At 43.6% G+C, this 17,262-nt stretch overlaps 1 protein-coding gene across 3 annotated transcripts in view; it reads left to right on the forward strand.

Annotated features, from left to right (window-relative positions):
* The first annotated feature begins 16,362 nt into the window (after window positions 1–16,362).
* The window catches only part of LOC120047870 (annexin A6-like), a 37,757-nt gene continuing 36,857 nt past the window's right edge, over window positions 16,363–17,262 (forward strand). For all 3 annotated transcript variants that reach the window (XM_038993429.1, XM_038993431.1, XM_038993430.1), the window contains exon 1: window positions 16,363–16,689. The gene's annotated coding sequence lies outside the window, so the exon portion shown is untranslated. The remainder of the gene's footprint in view (window positions 16,690–17,262) is intronic.

Consider the following 17,262-nt stretch of genomic DNA (forward strand, 5'->3'; position numbering starts at 1 on the left):
AATGGTTCTGCAGGTGGTGACCACAGACCACTTCTCAGTTCCTATGCTTCCTGGCTGATGTTTTGTTCACTTTTGAATGCTGGCGGTGCTTTCACTCTAGTGGTAGCATGAGACGGAGTCTACAACCCACACAAGTGGCTCAGGTAGTGCAGTTCATCCAGGATGGCACATCAATGCGAGCTGTGGCAAAAAGGTTTGCTGTGTCTGTCAGCGTAGTGTCCAGAGCATGGAGGCGCTACCAGGAGACAGGCCAGTACATCAGGAGACGTGGAGGAGGCCGTAGGAGGGCAACAACCCAGCAGCAGGACCGCTACCTCCGCCTTTGTGCAAGGAGGTGCACTGCCAAAGCCCTGCAAAATGACCTCCAGCAGGCCACAAATGTGCATGTGTCAGCATATGGTCTCACAAAGGGGTCTGAGGATCTCATCTCGGTACCTAATGGCAGTCAGGCTACCTCTGGCGAGCACATGGAGGGCTCGCCAGAGGAATTTGTGTCATGCCACTTGGGTGGATGTAGTCTCTCTCTCTCTCTCTCTCTCTCTCTCTCTCTCTCTCTCTCTCTCTCTCTCTCTCTCTCTCTCTCTCTCTCTCTCTCTCTCTCTCTCTCTCTCTCTTTATCTCTCTCTCTAACTCTCTCTCTCTCAATTCAATCCAATTCAATTTGCTTTATTGGCATGACGTAACAATGTACATATTGCCCAAGCTTACTTTTGATATTTACAAAATGAAAATAATAAGAATCAAAATTGTCAATGGGACAACAGTAACAACAATAACCAAGGGTCAAAATAACCATACATTGAACAATAACAATAAGCATACAGTAGAGGACATGTTCAGGTTGATTGGTCTGTCAGACACTGTCCCTCATCTTATGGCAGGCAGCAATATAGTGCGATGCAAACCCACAGCTCTCTGCGTCCTCCCCCAACAGGACGGGTAGCCTACTCTCATTAGAGAGGTCTTTGAAACCTTTAATAAGGGTTTCAAATTTGGGGAAATGACACTCTCTAATTGTTTTATATTTTTGACATTTTGTCAGGAAATGCAGCTCTGTCTCAGGTTCTGCTGTTGTGCAGTGGTTGCACAGCCTTTCCTCTACAGGGAGCCAGGTTTTCCTGTGTCTACCCTTCTCAATGGCAAGGCTGAGAATCTCTCTCAATTCAATTCAATTCAATTCAATTCAATTCAATTCAAGGGGCTTTATTGGCATGGGAAACATGTGTTAACATTGCCAAAGCAAGTGAGGTAGACAATACACAAAAGTGAAACAAACAATACAAATTAACAGTAAACATTACACATACAGAAGTTTCAAAACAATAAAGACATTACAAATGTCATATTATATATATGCAGTGTTGTAACAATGTACAAATGGTTAAAGCACACAAGTTAAAATAAATAAGCATAAATATGGGTTGTATTTACAATGGTGTTTGTTCTTCACTGGTTGCCCTTTTCTTGTGGCAACAGGTCACAAATCTTGCTGCTGTGATGGCACACTGTGGAATTTCACCCAGTAGATATGGGAGTTTATCAAAATTGGATTTGTTTTCGAATTCTTTGTGGATCTGTATAATCTGAGGGAAATATGTGTCTCTAATATGGTCATACATTGGGCAGGAGGTTAGGAAGTGCAGCTCAGTTTCCACCTCATTTTGTGGGCAGTGTGCACATAGCCTGTCTTCTCTTGAGAGCCATGTCTGCCTACGGCGGCCTTTCTCAATAGCAAGGCTATGCTCACTGAGTCTGTACATAGTCAAAGCTTTCCTTAAGTTTGGGTCAGTCACAGTGGTCAGGTATTCTGCCACTGTGTACTCTCTGTTTAGGGCCAAATAGCATTATAGTTTGCTCTGTTTTTTTGTTAATTCTTTCCAATGTGTCAAGTAATTATCTTTTTGTTTTCTCATGATTTGGTTGGGTCTAATTGTGCTGTTGTCCTGGGGCTCTGTGGGGTGTGTTTGTGTTTGTGAACAGAGCCCTAGGACCAGCTTGCTTAGGGGACTCTTCTCCAGGTTCATCTCTCTGTAGGTGATGGCTTTGTTATGGAAGGTTTGGGAATCGCTTCCTTTTAGGTGGTTGTAGAATTTAACGGCTCTTTTCTGGATTTTGATAATTAGTGGGTATCGGCCTAATTCTGCTCTGCATGCATTATTTGGTGTTCTACGTTGTACACGGAGGATATTTTTGCAGAATTCTGCATGCAGAGTCTCAATTTGGTGTTTGCCCCATTTTGTGAAATCTTGGTTGGTGAGCGGACCCCAGACCTCACAACCATAAAGGGCAATGGGCTCTATGACTGATTCAAGTATTTTTAGCCAGATCCTAATTGGTATGTTGAAATTTATGTTCCTTTTGATGGCATAGAATGCCCTTCTTGCCTTGTCTCAGATCGTTCACAGCTTTGTGGAAGTTACCTGTGGTGCTGATGTTTAGGCCGAGGTATGTATAGTTTTTTGTGTGCTCTAGGGCAACGGTGTCTAGATGGAATTTGTGGTCCTGGCGACTGGACCTTTTTTGGAACACCATTATTTTGGTCTTACTGAGATTTACTGTCAGGGCCCAGGTCTGACAGAATCTGTGCAGAAGATCTAGGTGCTGCTGTAGGCCCTCCTTGGTTGGTGACAGAAGCACCAGATCATCAGCAAACAGTAGACATTTGACTTCGGATTCTAGTAGGGTGAGACCGGGTGCTGCAGACTGTTCTAGTGCCCGCGCCAATTCGTTGATATATATGTTGAAGAGGGTGGGGCTTAAGCTGCATCCCTGTCTCACCCCACGACCCTGTGTGAAGAAATGTGTGTGTTTTTTGCCAATTTTAACCGCACACTTGTTGTTTGTGTACATGGATTTTATAATGTCGTATGTTTTACCCCCAACACCACTTTCCATCAATTTGTATAGCAGACCCTCATGCCAAATTGAGTCGAAGGCTTTTTTGAAATCAACAAAGCATGAGAAGACTTTGCCTTTGTTTTGGTTTGTTTGGTTGTCAATTAGGGTGTGTAGGGTGAATACATGGTCTGTTGTACGGTAATTTGGTAAAAAGCCAATTTGACATTTGCTCAGTACATTGTGTTCATTGAGGAAATGTACGAGTCTGCTGTTAATGATAATGCAGAGTATTTTACCAAGGTTACTGTTGACGCATATTCCACGGTAGTTATTGGGGTCAAATTTGTCTCCACTTTTGTGGATTGGGGTGATCAGTCCTTGGTTCCAAATATTGGGGAAGATGCCAGAGCTAAGGACGATGTTAAAGAGTTTTAGTATAGCCAATTGGAATTTGTTGTCTGTATATTTGATCATTTCATTAAGGATACCATCAACACCACAGGCCTTTTTGGGTTGGAGGGTTTTTATTTTGTCCTGTAACTCATTCAAGGGAAATGATTGATTTCCCCCTCCAGGATGGAGAAGCTGTCTTCATTAAAGTATGGGGATTCTAGTGGGGGGATATAGGTAGCACACAGGAGGACATTTTTCTCTGTTAAGATAATTTCCTTTTGAATTTCTAGCCAAATGTAAAATGTTCCTGTTTTGATTAATTTAATGGAGTGAGTTAGGTCTGCTCTATACCAAAATAGCATTCCCCCTGAGTCCCTTCCCTGTTTCACACCTGGTAGTTTGGTGGATGGGACTACCAGCTCTCTGTAACCTAGAGGGCAACCAGTGGGTCCGTCTCCTCTATACCATGTTTCTTGCAGGATGACTATGTTTGCATTACCGATTTCTTTGGTGAAGTCCGGGTTCCTGCTCTTTAGGCCAAAGGCAGATGACCTCAGGCCTTGGATATTCCAGGATGATATAGTGAAGGCTTTTTGTTCCATAAAGTGTCCCCCTCCGTCTCTCTCTCTCTCTCTCTCTACTGGTTATTCTGTAGGGCCACCACTCGTTGCTTCCTTACATTGGAGGGGACAGAGACGGAGGGGGGCAGAATGAACCAGGGTATGATCCGCTAGCCAAATGGCACTATCCCTAAGGAGAATATATACAGTGGGGTCTATAATTATTGACACCCTTGATAAAGATGAGCAAAAATTATTTTAAATACTGAGCTATATTGTATGCTCTTTTTAAAGAAAGAAAGAGATCTTGTTTAACAAGTAATGTATGTCATGTAATTACATGTTTATTAAACATTTATGTCATATAAAAAACATGAATTAGAAATGTAATATCTAATAACAGGTGTGTGAATCAATAGAACGTGTACTCACCTTACGATATAAGTTCTATGTTGTATGCTCTTTTTAAAGAGATAAAGAGATCTTGTACAAGTAATATTTTTGTTTCTTCAAAAGGTAGGGGTCAAAATTATTGACACCCTTGTTTTAATACCTTTCAATATTTCACTATGAGAATAACAGCACTGAGACATTTCCTCACATGTTTTATGAGATTGGAGAACACATTAAGAGGGATCTTAGATCATTCCTCCATACAGAATCCTTCCAGATCTTTGATATCCTCGTCTGCGCTTATGGACTGCGCTCTTAAATTCAAACCACAGGTTTTCAAGTCCGGAGACTGAGATGGCGGATGGTGGAGGATGGTGGATTGTGTTGTGTACTTGGTGTTATTGTCTTGATGGTCAAGTTTTACTTGGTGTTATTGTCTTGACGGTCAAGTATTACTTGGTGTTATTGTCTTGCTGATCAAGTTGTACTTGGTGTTATTGTCTTGACGGTCAAGTTGTACTTGGTGTTATTGTCTTGACGGTCAAGTTTTACTTGGTGTTATTGTCTTGACGGTCAAGTTTTACTTGGTGTTATTGTCTTGCTGATCAAGTTGTACTTGGTGTTATTGTCTTGCTGATCAAGTTGTACTTGGTGTTATTGTCTTGACGGTCAAGTTTTACTTGGTGTTATTGTCTTGACGGTCAAGTATTACTTGGTGTTATTGTCTTGCTGATCAAGTTGTACTTGGTGTTATTGTCTTGACGGTCAAGTTGTACTTGGTGTTATTGTCTTGACGGTCAAGTTTTACTTGGTGTTATTGTCTTGACGGTCAAGTTTTACTTGGTGTTATTGTCTTGCTGATCAAGTTTTACTTGGTGTTATTGTCTTGCTGATCAAGTTGTACTTGGTGTTATTGTCTTGACGGTCAAGTTTTACTTGGTGTTATTGTCTTGCTGATCAAGTTGTACTTGGTGTTATTGTCTTGCTGATCAAGTTGTACTTGGTGTTATTGTCTTGCTGATCAAGTTGTACTTGGTGTTATTGTCTTGCTGATCAAGTTGTACTTGGTGTTATTGTCTTGACGGTCAAGTTGTACTTGGTGTTATTGTCTTGCTGATCAAGTTGTACTTGGTGTTATTGTCTTGACGGTCAAGTTTTACTTGGTGTTATTGTCTTGCGGCCAAGTTTCAGCCTACTGGCAGAGGCAACAAGGTTTTTGTCTGGAATGTGCTGGTAAGGGAGAGTAGGGTACGTTGAGCCAGCATCACTCCGTCAAGGGAAATATCACAGTATTTCTAACAAAGATATATACACATATTTCAGGATGTTGTGTATCCCTGGAAATAATCAGAATTAATGTAAACTTAGCAGTTTTGAAAACATTGCAGTTTTGAAAACATAGACCACAAAAAAGTGGTCTCTTTGCACAACTTACCGTGGGTATGGGCCGTGGTACAGGGTAAGTTGAGCCGTCTATACATTTCTGTGCTGAATGAAATATTACCACTAGCTTTTGAAAACCATGTCCATCTTTATTTTCCAAACACAATTCAACACAATCACAATCGCTTTCTGTCTTTTAATAATTTTAAGTTTCTTTTAACACACCTAAGAAACACTTTGCACTCTTTTTTTACACTATTAAAGGAGCAATCTGCAGTTGCTGTATCCATTTTTGGACTTGTGAATGAATGATATGTAACCATTGATTCTTAAAGAATATAACTTGTAAATATGAGCATGTTTTACTCTACTGTCTGTAAACAAAGTAAATGGTTGGAGGATTCTGGATTTGCTGCTTATTGTCCCCTGATTCCTGGAATGCTCCAACCGGGATTTCGGAAAACCAGGGAATTTATTGAAAGTTCCAGGACTTTTGTAACCCTAACCCCAAGGTTAACATTTCACCTATATTAGCCCTTACAGCTTCGAGGATGCACTTTCAAGCTAGGTTTAAGACCTCATAATGAAGCTTATAGAGACTCACAGACTACATGAAAGTATGACCTCTTCCTAAATAGTTAGTCAAATTATTTATTTTGTTTATGGTTTCCTAGAATCAAGGGTGGCTCAACTTACCCCTTTGGGTCAATTTACCCAATGCCGTTTAGCGAACACCAGGCGTTTAAATTTGTTGGATGACGTGAATGTAGAGCTCTTTGGCCACACACACCAGTGGTGGGTTTGTCGTCCAAATGAGAATGCATAAGCAGAAAAGAACCCCATACCTACTGTAAAATACGGTGGTGGCTCTTTGATGTTATGGGGCTATTTTGCTTCCACTGGTCCTGGAGCCCTTGTTAAGGTCAACGGCATCATGAATTTTACCCAGTACCAGGACATTTCTGTCAAAACCCTGTCTGCATCTGCCATCAAACTGAAACTTGGCCACAAGTGGATCTTCTAGCAAGACAACAACCCAAATAACCACATCAGAATCTAAAAACAAATATTCAATTGGCCACAAAACCAACATTTCGGCCATCTCTGTCTCCAGACATTACATTTATTGAAAACCTGTGGTTTGAATTACAGAGGGCAGTCCAGAAGCGCAAAGGCTATCAGGGATCTGGAAAGATTCTGTATAGAGGAATGGTCTAAGATCCCTCCCAATGTGTTTGTCACGGTCGTTATAAGGAGTAGACCAAGATGCAGCGTGGTATGTTTCCATCCTTTATTTTGGAATAGAAAACTTAAAAGAACAAAAGAACAAACAAACCTTGAAGCTAAATAATAATGCTCACAGGCAACTATACATAGACAAGATCCCACAAAGCACAAAGGGGAAATGGCTGCCTAAATATGATCCCCAATCAGAGACAACGATAAACAGCTGCCTCTGATTGGGAATCATACCAGGCCAACATAGATGTATAATTACCTAGATGACCCACCCTAGTCACACCCCGACCTAACCAACATACAGAATAACAGGCTCTCTATGGTCAGGGCGTGACAGTGTTCTAAAACTCATAAAACATCTGGTAGGATTCTGTATAGAGGAATGGTCTAAGATCCCTCCTAATGTGTTCTAGAACTCATAAAACATCTGGTAAGATTCTGTATAGAGGAATGGTCTAAGATCCCTCCTAATGTGTTCTAGAACTCATAAAACATCTGGTAGGATTCTGTATAGAGGAATGGTCTAAGATCCCTCCTAATGTGTTCTAGAACTCATAAAACATCTGGTAGGATTCTGTATAGAGGAATGGTCTAAGATCCCTCCTAATGTGTTCTAGAACTCATAAAACATCTGGTAGGATTCTGTATAGAGGAATGGTCTAAGATCCCTCCTAATGTGTTCTAGAACTCATAAAACATCTGGTAGGATTCGTTATAGAGGAATGGTCTAAGATCCCTCCTAATGTGTTCTAGAACTCATAAAACATCTGGTAGGATTCTGTATAGAGGAATGGTCTAAGATCCCTCCTAATGTGTTCTAGAACTCATAAAACATCTGGTAGGATTCTGTATAGAGGAATGGTCTAAGATCCCTCCTAATGTGTTCTAGAACTCATAAAACATCTGGTAGGATTCGTTATAGAGGAATGGTCTAAGATCCCTCCTAATGTGTTCTAGAACTCATAAATCATCTGGTAGGATTCTGTATAGAGGAATGGTCTAAGATCCCTCCTAATGTGTTCTAGAACTCATAAAATATCTGGTAGGATTCTGTATAGAGGAATGGTCTAAGATCCCTCCTAATGTGTTCTAGAACTCATAAAACATCTTAGAAAAAGGTGATGTATTGAAAGGTATTATTTTGAACCCTACCTTTTTGAGAAACAAAAATATTACTTGTTAAACAAAATCGCTTTCTCTGAGCAATTGTATTAGTATAAAATAATATAATTTCCCCCAAAATGCTAGCATACAATATACAGGTAACTGCCAAAATAAAGGAAACCCCAACATGTAGTGTCTTAATAGGGCGTTGGGTCACCACGAGCCAGAACAGCTTCAATGCACCGTGGCATAGATTCTACTAGTGTCTGGAACTCTATTGGAGGGATGTGACATCATTCTTCCACGAGATATTCCGTTATTTGATGTTTTGTTGATGGTGGTGGAAAACGCTGTCTCAGGCGCCGCTCCAGAGTCTCCCAGAAGTGTTCAATTGGGTTGAGATCTGGTGACTGAGACGGCCATGGCATGTGGCTGACATCCTTTTCATGCTCATCGAACCATTCAGTGACCACTCGTGCCCTGTGGACGGGGGCCTCGTCATCCTATTGGGGCGTAGCCATGGTAACCAAAAGAATGTCCTGCCCAGCATTTTCATTCATGACCCTAAGCATGATGGGATGCTAATTGCTTAATTAACTCAGGAACCACACCTGTTTTCAATATACTTTGTATCCCTCGTTTACTGAAGTTTCACCTTTATTTTGGCACTACTGTAGCTAAGTATTTGATTTGTTTATTTTATACAGTCATTTTTTTGCTTCTCTTTATCAAGGGTGTCAATCATTTCAAAACCCACTGTAGCTGTCTGTCCACACAGTTTATTTATCAGCCAACACCACGACACACCCTGCACACCATGACACCATGACACACCCTGCATTGTTGCCCTGTCCCCAGCATCTCAGTTAGGGCCGACTCTGGGGACGAGGTTTTCTCTGTCAACAGCTGACAGGCAGCTCTAACTATCAACCCTGACAGAAAATGGCAAAATAATCACTATTAACTGATAGATGAAGTCATAATTATCCCTATCGGTCTTGTTAGCTAGATAATTAAGATGAAAAAGAGAGCAAGCGAGAGAGAGAGAGAGAGAGAGAGAAGGGGACAAAGCTGCTTTCATGGTTTATAACCTTGGTTCGGGCTGTACACTTACTCTTTGTGACTGTGAGGTTGTTTCGTTTTCTTTCCCCCTGAGCCTCCTCTCGTCTCCCGTACAGGGACTTCAGCCAACCCTAATCTCTCCTGGCGTCCACCTCCCTACTTAGGGACGGACTGGGATCAGAAATCGGCCCGGGCCTTTCTAACACACAAGCCCATTTCCCCCCCTGAGGCCTCTATTATTAGTCAAATCATTATAATTCTTCTCACTGGGCTAAAGATGAACCAGCCAATCTGGCCTATGGCCAGACCTTTTCTTTCACTACCCCAGGCCTGCCTCTCCACCCCCAGACCACCCCTGCCCTGCCCACCTGCTCCAGTGCACGCCCGTGTACCTTTGACCAATCTCCTCATGGCTCAGGCCTCCTGCCCCAGGGCCCCATATCTGCACATCTTAATAACACAGATAAGTTCTTCAGAGTGCCAGTAATGATATTAGTAATGTTAAACCACAGAGGTGCTTCGGGAAAACAACAGAAGAACAGAAGAGTCATGCTCTCACACACACACGCACACGCACACACACACACACACACACACACACACACACACACACACACACACACACACACACACACACACACACACACAGACACACACACACACACACACACACACACACACACACACACACACACACACACACACACACACACACACACACACACACACACACACACACTGCTGCTGTGAAACAGAACAGTCATGGTTCGTGAGGAAGGTTTATAAGCAGAGAGAGATAACGAGGAGGCAGAATCACACTGAACCTCAGTAAAGTCCACATGCATGGTGAGGCAGTGTCCCAAACCGCACCCTATTCCCTATATAGTGCACTACTTTTGACCTGGGTCAAGTGACCTGAGTGACCTGAGTGACCTGAGTGACCTGAGTCCTAACCTGAGTCAACAACCACCCGGGCCACTGCCTGTTCACCCCGCTATCAGCCAGAAGGTGAGGTCAGTACAGGTGCATCAAAGCTGGGGCCGAGAGACTGAAAAACAGCTTCTATCTCAAGGCCATCAGACTGTTAAACAGCCATCACTAACATTGAGTGGCTACTGCCAACATACTGACTCAAATCTCTAGTCACTTTCATAATTAACATTTGGATGTAATAAACCCTCATAGCTGGATCATGACTGTACTTACATCACTGCCAGATGTAAGCACTCCCTCCCTGAGCCTGCTTCCAGACTCTCAGCGCACATCGTTACAGAATGACGCCTCACCTAAGGGAAGCATCAGGGAGTGTTTCTTGTTTTTTGTTTCGGTGGGAATTGCGTCGGGTCTGGGAGCCGCTACAGGCTCTCATGCCTCAGACAGATCGACAGGCTCCCCTGCTACAGCCGGCTCGTCGGGCTTTCATGCCTCCACCGGCTCATCAGGCTCTCATGCCTCAGCCGGATCGCCAGGCTCCCCTGCCTCAGTTGGTCTGTCAGGTTCCCGCACCCCAGCCGGCGACAGGTCCCACGCATCAGCAGGGGTGACAGGTCGGCTCCTGATCCTCGGGATCGTCCCATTACACGCACTTGGTGTCGTCAGACTCACCTGGACTCCATCACTTCCCTGATTACCTTCCCTGATTAACTTCCCTGATTAACTTCCCTATATATGTCACTCTCTTTGGTTCCTTCCCCAGGCGTCATTGTTTCTGTTTCATGTCTGTGTGCTGTTAGTGTTTCTTGTTTTGTATTACATTCCGTTTATTTTATTAAAACACTCCCTCCCTGAGCTTGCTTCCCGACTCAGCGCACTCGTTAATTTAGACAGTTACATTTTGTTGTAAAACTATGACAGTAGGACAGTAATCTAGGGAATTGTTTCACATTCTGCTCAGGGAAAAGCAAAGAAAAACAGACTTATCTTTCCCTGGGATGTGATTGAAAGGTATCAAAGACAGCATACAGTGGCAGATGGACTAATCTTCTAAAAAGTCTCAAAATGCCATCATACTTTGGAGGGGGTTGGGAACATTTTAATCTCCAAAAACAGTCTACTCTGTTTGTGCTGTAAGGTGCATGAGCAGGAAAGCCAGGTGACTTCCGGGAAGCTCTGAGTAACAGGGGAGAAGTAGTGGTCAGTATTTCTGGCAGTGATGTACGTACAGTCATGATCCAGCTATGAGGGTTGTCAATGTCTCTATTTCTCTCTTACTCTCTCTCTCTCTCTCTTTCTCATTCCCTTACACCCATGGGCAGATTATGCGTGTAGATGAAGACTGGGACTGAATGGGAAGGACAACCAGTCCTTCAAGGATTCCACGATTGCCAAATATTATGAGAGGGCTTCTTAAATTTGACCTATCACCACATTATTTCTGCATATAACAGTAAAATCGTTGCAATATGATCTGACCCATCACCGCAGTAAAAAACCAGAGCTCACAATTTCAACCAATCATCACACATTTACTGCATAATATGTCACGTCAACAAACTTTTTCCCTCTTCAGCACATTTTCGCAACAAATTGGACAAAATCATCACATATTGTCATGCAAAATGTCAGAATTTCCCCAGAAAAATCAAGCATTTTGCCCACAAATATCTCAAATAATCCAAGCGAAATCCTGGGGGGACTGGATAACGAGCAACATTAGCTAATTTTGGGGGGTTTTCATCACTGGTTATTTGGATGTATGATGATTGGACAAAGACGGTGCTTAGGGTGGCTTCATGTGCTCGTGGGAAATGGGAAACTGGGAGGTGGGAAGTGGTAAGTCTGACATGATTGTGTTTATGTGCCTTTGAAGTCGGAACAATTGCTCAACCAATAAGATTTTAGCTAGCTTGCTAACATTGCTAATAATAAAGTTAGCTAGCTTGCATAACATTGACATAAGGTCAAACTAGCTACATTCTCCATATTGATGATTTTGTAATTGTCAAAACTGAATTTGTTGTCATCTTTTGGTTGAAAATGTAAAAATTAAAAGGTAAAAAGTCTGCAACTCGGGTAATATATATTTTTTCTCACTTGTGATTCTGACTTGGAGGGTCGTTCAAGTGGAATTTCTCACTGAAAACTAGGAGCTTCCGATAACTCCATTAGCACGTGAACGCAGCACGCGTGAGTAGAAACTGATCGGAAGGGAGGGGGGTGCTTTGGCTGAGAGTTTCCTTTTGCTGGAACTCTCACTTTCTAACACAGTACCAACACGCGGCTGACCAAATTACACACGATTTTACTTCTGGGTTAACAAAGATTACTCACACTCTGAACTCTCTGCCCGTTCTCTCTCCCCCCCTCTCTCTCTCTCTCTCTTTACTCACACTCTGAACTCTCTGCCCGTTCTCTCTTCCCCCCTCTCTCTCTCTCTCTCTTTACTCACACTCTGAATTCTCTGCCCGTTCTCTCCCCCCCCTCTCTCTCTCTCTCTCTTTACTCACATTCTGAATTCTCTGCCCGTTCTCTCTCCCCCCCTCTCTCTCTCTCTCTCTTTACTCACACTCTGAACTCTCTGCCCGTTCTCTCTCCCCCCCTCTCTCTCTCACTCTCTTTACTCACACTCTGAATTCTCTGCCCGTTCTCTCTCCCCCCCTCTCTCTCTCTCTCTCTTTACTCACACTCTGAACTCTCTGCCCGTTCTCTCCCCCCCCCTCTCTCTCTCTCTCTCTTTACTCACACTCTGAATTCTCTGCCCGTTCTCTCCCCCCCCCTCTCCCCCCCCTCTCTCTCTCTCTTTACTCACACTCTGAACTCTCTGCCCGTTCTCTCTCCCCCCCCCTCTCTCTCTCTCTTTACTCACACTCTGAATTCTCTGCCCGTTCTCTCCCCCCCCTCTCTCTCTCTCTCTTTACTCACACTCTGAACTCTCTGCCCGTTCTCTCTCCCCCCCTCTCTCTCTCCCACCCCTCTCTCTCTCTTTACTCACACTCTGAACTCTCTGCCCGTTCTCTCTCCCCCCCCTCTCTCTCTCTCTCTTTACTCACACTCTGAACTCTCTGCCCGTTCTCTCTCCCCCCCCTCTCTCTCTCTTTACTCACACTCTGAACTCTCTGCCCGTTCTCTCTCTCCCCCCTCTCTCTCTCTCTCTTTACTCACACTCTGAACTCTCTGCCCGTTCTCTCTCCCCCCCCTCTCTCTCCCCCCCCCTCTCTCTCTCTTTACTCACACTCTGAACTCTCTGCCCGTTCCCCCCCCTCTCTCTCTCTTTACTCACACTCTGAACTCTCTGCCCATTCTCTCTCTCCCCACTCTCTCTCTCTCTCTCTCTCTCTCTCTCTCTCTCTCTTTACTCACACTCTGAACTCTCTGCCCGTTCTCTCTTCCCCCCCCTCTCTCTCTCTCTTTACTCATACTCTGGACTCTCTGCTCGTTCTCTCTCCCCCCCTCTCTCTCTCTCTTTACTCACACTCTGAACTCTCTGCCCGTTCTCTCTCTCTCCCCCTCTCTCTTGTTACCCCAAATTCTGATCTCTCTGGCCCTCCCCCCTCTCTTTCTCTCTCACACTCTACCCCCTTTCTCTCTCTCTCTCTCTCTCTCCCATGCTCCCCTCTCTCTTGTTCCCCCAAGTTCTGATCTCTCTGCCCCTTCCCCCTCTCTCGTTCTCTCTCACACTCTACCCCCTTTTTCTCTCTCTCTCTCTCTCGCTCTCTCTGTCTCTCTCTCGTGCTCCCCTCTCTCTTGTTCCCCCAAGTTCTGATCTCTCTGCCCCTTCCCCCTCTCTCTTGCTCTCTCTCTTCGCCCCCTCTCTCTCTCTCACTCGCTCTCTCTCTCCCCCTCTCTTTCTCTATCGCTCTCTCTCACTCTTTCTCCCCCTCGTTCTCTATCTCTCCTCCCACCTCCTTCTCTCTCACTCTCTATCCCTCTCTCTCCAATCTAGCCTTACAATCCGCACCGTCTTACCGTAATGGCTCTCTCTATGGCCAGCAGAGACAGAAATAGCCCAGTCACAATCGCTCACAAGGCATGCTCTGCTCCGGCATAGTCACAAACCGGCAGGCCTCACATCTCACACACACCAGTCTCTCTCTCTCGCTCTCACTAAAGTTCAAACTGTTATAACAGTGGAATACTAGATCTGATATGGTTGTACAGAAGGCCCTGCATGTTGTATCTTTGTTTCAATACTGTCTCCTCTCATATCTTAACATGATTGTAACATAAAAAAGGGGAGTATTCACTCTAGTGGTGGTGGCTCCTCTGCATGCAACCTGGACTCAGGGATAGACGTAACATAGTAAACATAGCTGAAATCAGGTTCATTTTAAGGTTTATGAATAAAAGTTGAAAATATGTAATTTACAGACATTGAAAATACATATTTTTTGGTCATGTATTCCATGGCCAAATTTGTACAGTACATTCTCAATGAAGGAAGCACTATATGACAAAGATCATTTTTTGAATCCATTTAAAATAGGAAAGAGGAGTCAACTGCAGGGTGCGAACATATAATATTTATCATTGCTCCCATCTGTCAAATGCACTTTTGTTAGCTTTTTCAAAAGCTATACATCTGGAGGCAATAATGTTCAAAGTAGTCCAATCACAAAATATACCACTATACCACTTCAACTCCAATAACATTCTCGGTATAACAGTTACATTCATATTTTTTCTTTGCTATGACTGTGATATGTTGTTGTTCATCTACCTTATTTGAATGCACTGTCTGTAAGTCGCTCTGGATAAGATGGTCTGCTGAATGACCCAAATCTAAATGGAAAACTAAACAATTGCAAAGCATGCTGGGTATTATTCTAATGAGCTCCGCCCCCAAACAATACACATTTGGTTGTCCGGACCAGAAAAAATCTGAACAAATCATGAACGTCTAGGTTATGTTTTACAAGTTTGAACAGCACAGTACAGTATGGTGTAGTTCAGTACAGTAGAGTACAGTAGAGTATAGTACAGTCCGGTAAATTACAGAGTTTAATTCAGTAGAGTACAGTACAGTTTAATTCAGTAGAGTACAGTACAGTACAGTTTAATTCAGTAGAGTACAGTACAGTACAGTTTAATTCAGTAGATTACAGTACAGTACAGTTTAATTCAGTAGATTACAGTACAGTTTAATTCAGTAGAGTACAGTACAGTACAGTTTAATTCAGTAGAGTACAGTACAGTACAGTTTAATTCAGTAGAGTACAGTACAGTACAGTTTAATTCAGTAGATTACAGTACAGTTTAATTCAGTAGAGTACAGTACAGTACAGTTTAATTCAGTTGAGTACAGTACAGTACAGTTTAATTCAGTAGAGTACAGTACAGTTTAATTCAGTAGAGTACAGTACAGTACAGTTTAATTCAGTAGAGTACAGTACAGTACCAAAACAAATCTGAGCCAATTATAGACATCAGTACTTGGGCCAAATATAGGCCAGTACGGACCGAACGCCTGTGGATGCGGTCCGGACTGGACCATATATGAACCAAACATAGACGTCTATGTTTGGGCCAAATCAAGGCCATTGACGTTGAAATCAAGGCCGGACCACACCAAAAAAAAGACCCCCAAAAAATGGCTGGACCAGACAATAGTAACTGCAGCCCGCAAATCAGTGCGTTCCTGCATGTGATCATTCCTGCATCTGCAGGAACCCCCCCCCCCCCCCCCCCCCCCCCTCGAGCATCCCATTGGTTCCTGCATGAATGCCCCCACTCAAGCACCCCATTGGTTCCTGACACCGGTAGACAGTGTCCTTCGCTCCCGCCTGACGAACACCGGGCCTCACCATCGTTAACAGAACTTCGGGAAAACAGTGACCGACAGGTGGGGTGAAGGACACTGTCTACCGGTCACTCCTGCCTCCTGCTAGCACAGCAGACACCGTGTGTTAGCTAACTAGCTACCTTGCTATTTAGGGACACTGTGTGCTAGCTTTAGCTATCTATGTGCTAGCTAACATGCTCACAGGCGTGGACGAAGGACACTGTCTACTGGTGCACGGCTAGCTAGCTAGCTATCGTTGTCACCCCTGCCCCTTCTTCGGTGGGTTTTACCTTCTTTTTTTAACCTTTATTTAACGAGGCAAGTCAGTTAAGAACAAATTCTTATTTACAATGACGGCCTACTCCGGCCAAACCCTCCCCAAACCCAGACGACGCTGGGCCAATTGTGCGCCTTCCTATGGGACTCCCAATCACGGCCGGTTGTGATACAGCCCGGGGATAAACCAGGGTCTGTACTGACGCCTCTAGCACTGCGATGCAGTGCCTAAGACCGCTGCACCACTGGAGCGCCCACATGCCTCCCGCCTGTTCTAGGTTAACAATTGACCAATGTAAGTATAAAGAGGGGTTCCCATAGAGGCGGGAATGGCCACATGCAGGAACGCCCCGGTTTGCAGGCTGCAATTCTACCCTTCTCTGAATTGACAAGACCAGAAAAAGACGTCTAAAAGACGGTCTGTGCTTAGTGTGTATATGGGGCGTACAGAAAAACCACACAGCACGAGTGAATAGGTTGTTTACATATTTGTTCATTTATCATAACACCGTTTTTATCTAGCGTGGACGGGCTCCCTGTTAGAAAGGGGAAACTCTTTTGACGCACCGCTGGTGAGCACCGCAGTTATTACGTGAGCTCGAGGACAGGGAATAAGACAGCTGGCGTTTTCAACACCGGACTAAACTCAACCGATAAAAACAGGATAGAGGAGGTCAGGACTGCAGCGGGGTTGATTTGGATCAAATTAGTTCGGTAAAAGAGGTGAGTTTGGGTTTTGCTTTGTAGTGAATTTTCTATAGTGTCAAATGCTCAACAATATAGACTAAGATAATATTGGCGCAAGTCATGTAAAGACAATAACGGAGCTATAACGGTTTGTTTAGGATATTATTAGCCCAGCCCAAGTCTATGATATGAGAATAATAGACAGACAGACCAGTTCCATTTTACAAACCAAGATTCTAAGTTTTAAGAACAACAGAGAGAAATGGATTGAACAATGTTGTAAATGTATAGTAATGGATTGAGCATAGACATGAGTCCTGTTTATCATTGATGTCCATTGTGTAAACAGTATAATTCTAAATTATGTGTTTTAAACAGGATTCAAACCAAAGAAAGTTATGCTTTATGAATAAAAAGTTGTATAGTTTTGGGGTGGAAGACTGAGAGATGGGGTGTGGTCGTGGACATGTTCTGTGGATATAGCAGATGATCGGATCGAACCGTGCTTGATGGATATTTCAGGAGACTAAACACTGCTGTAGGCTTATTTTAATAACATATTCTCACTAATGGAGAAACTGTCTGAAATTCTACAATTGACTGCAATAC

This window comes from Salvelinus namaycush, chromosome 5 (assembly GCF_016432855.1).
Source record: "Salvelinus namaycush isolate Seneca chromosome 5, SaNama_1.0, whole genome shotgun sequence".
Taxonomy (NCBI): domain Eukaryota; kingdom Metazoa; phylum Chordata; class Actinopteri; order Salmoniformes; family Salmonidae; genus Salvelinus; species Salvelinus namaycush.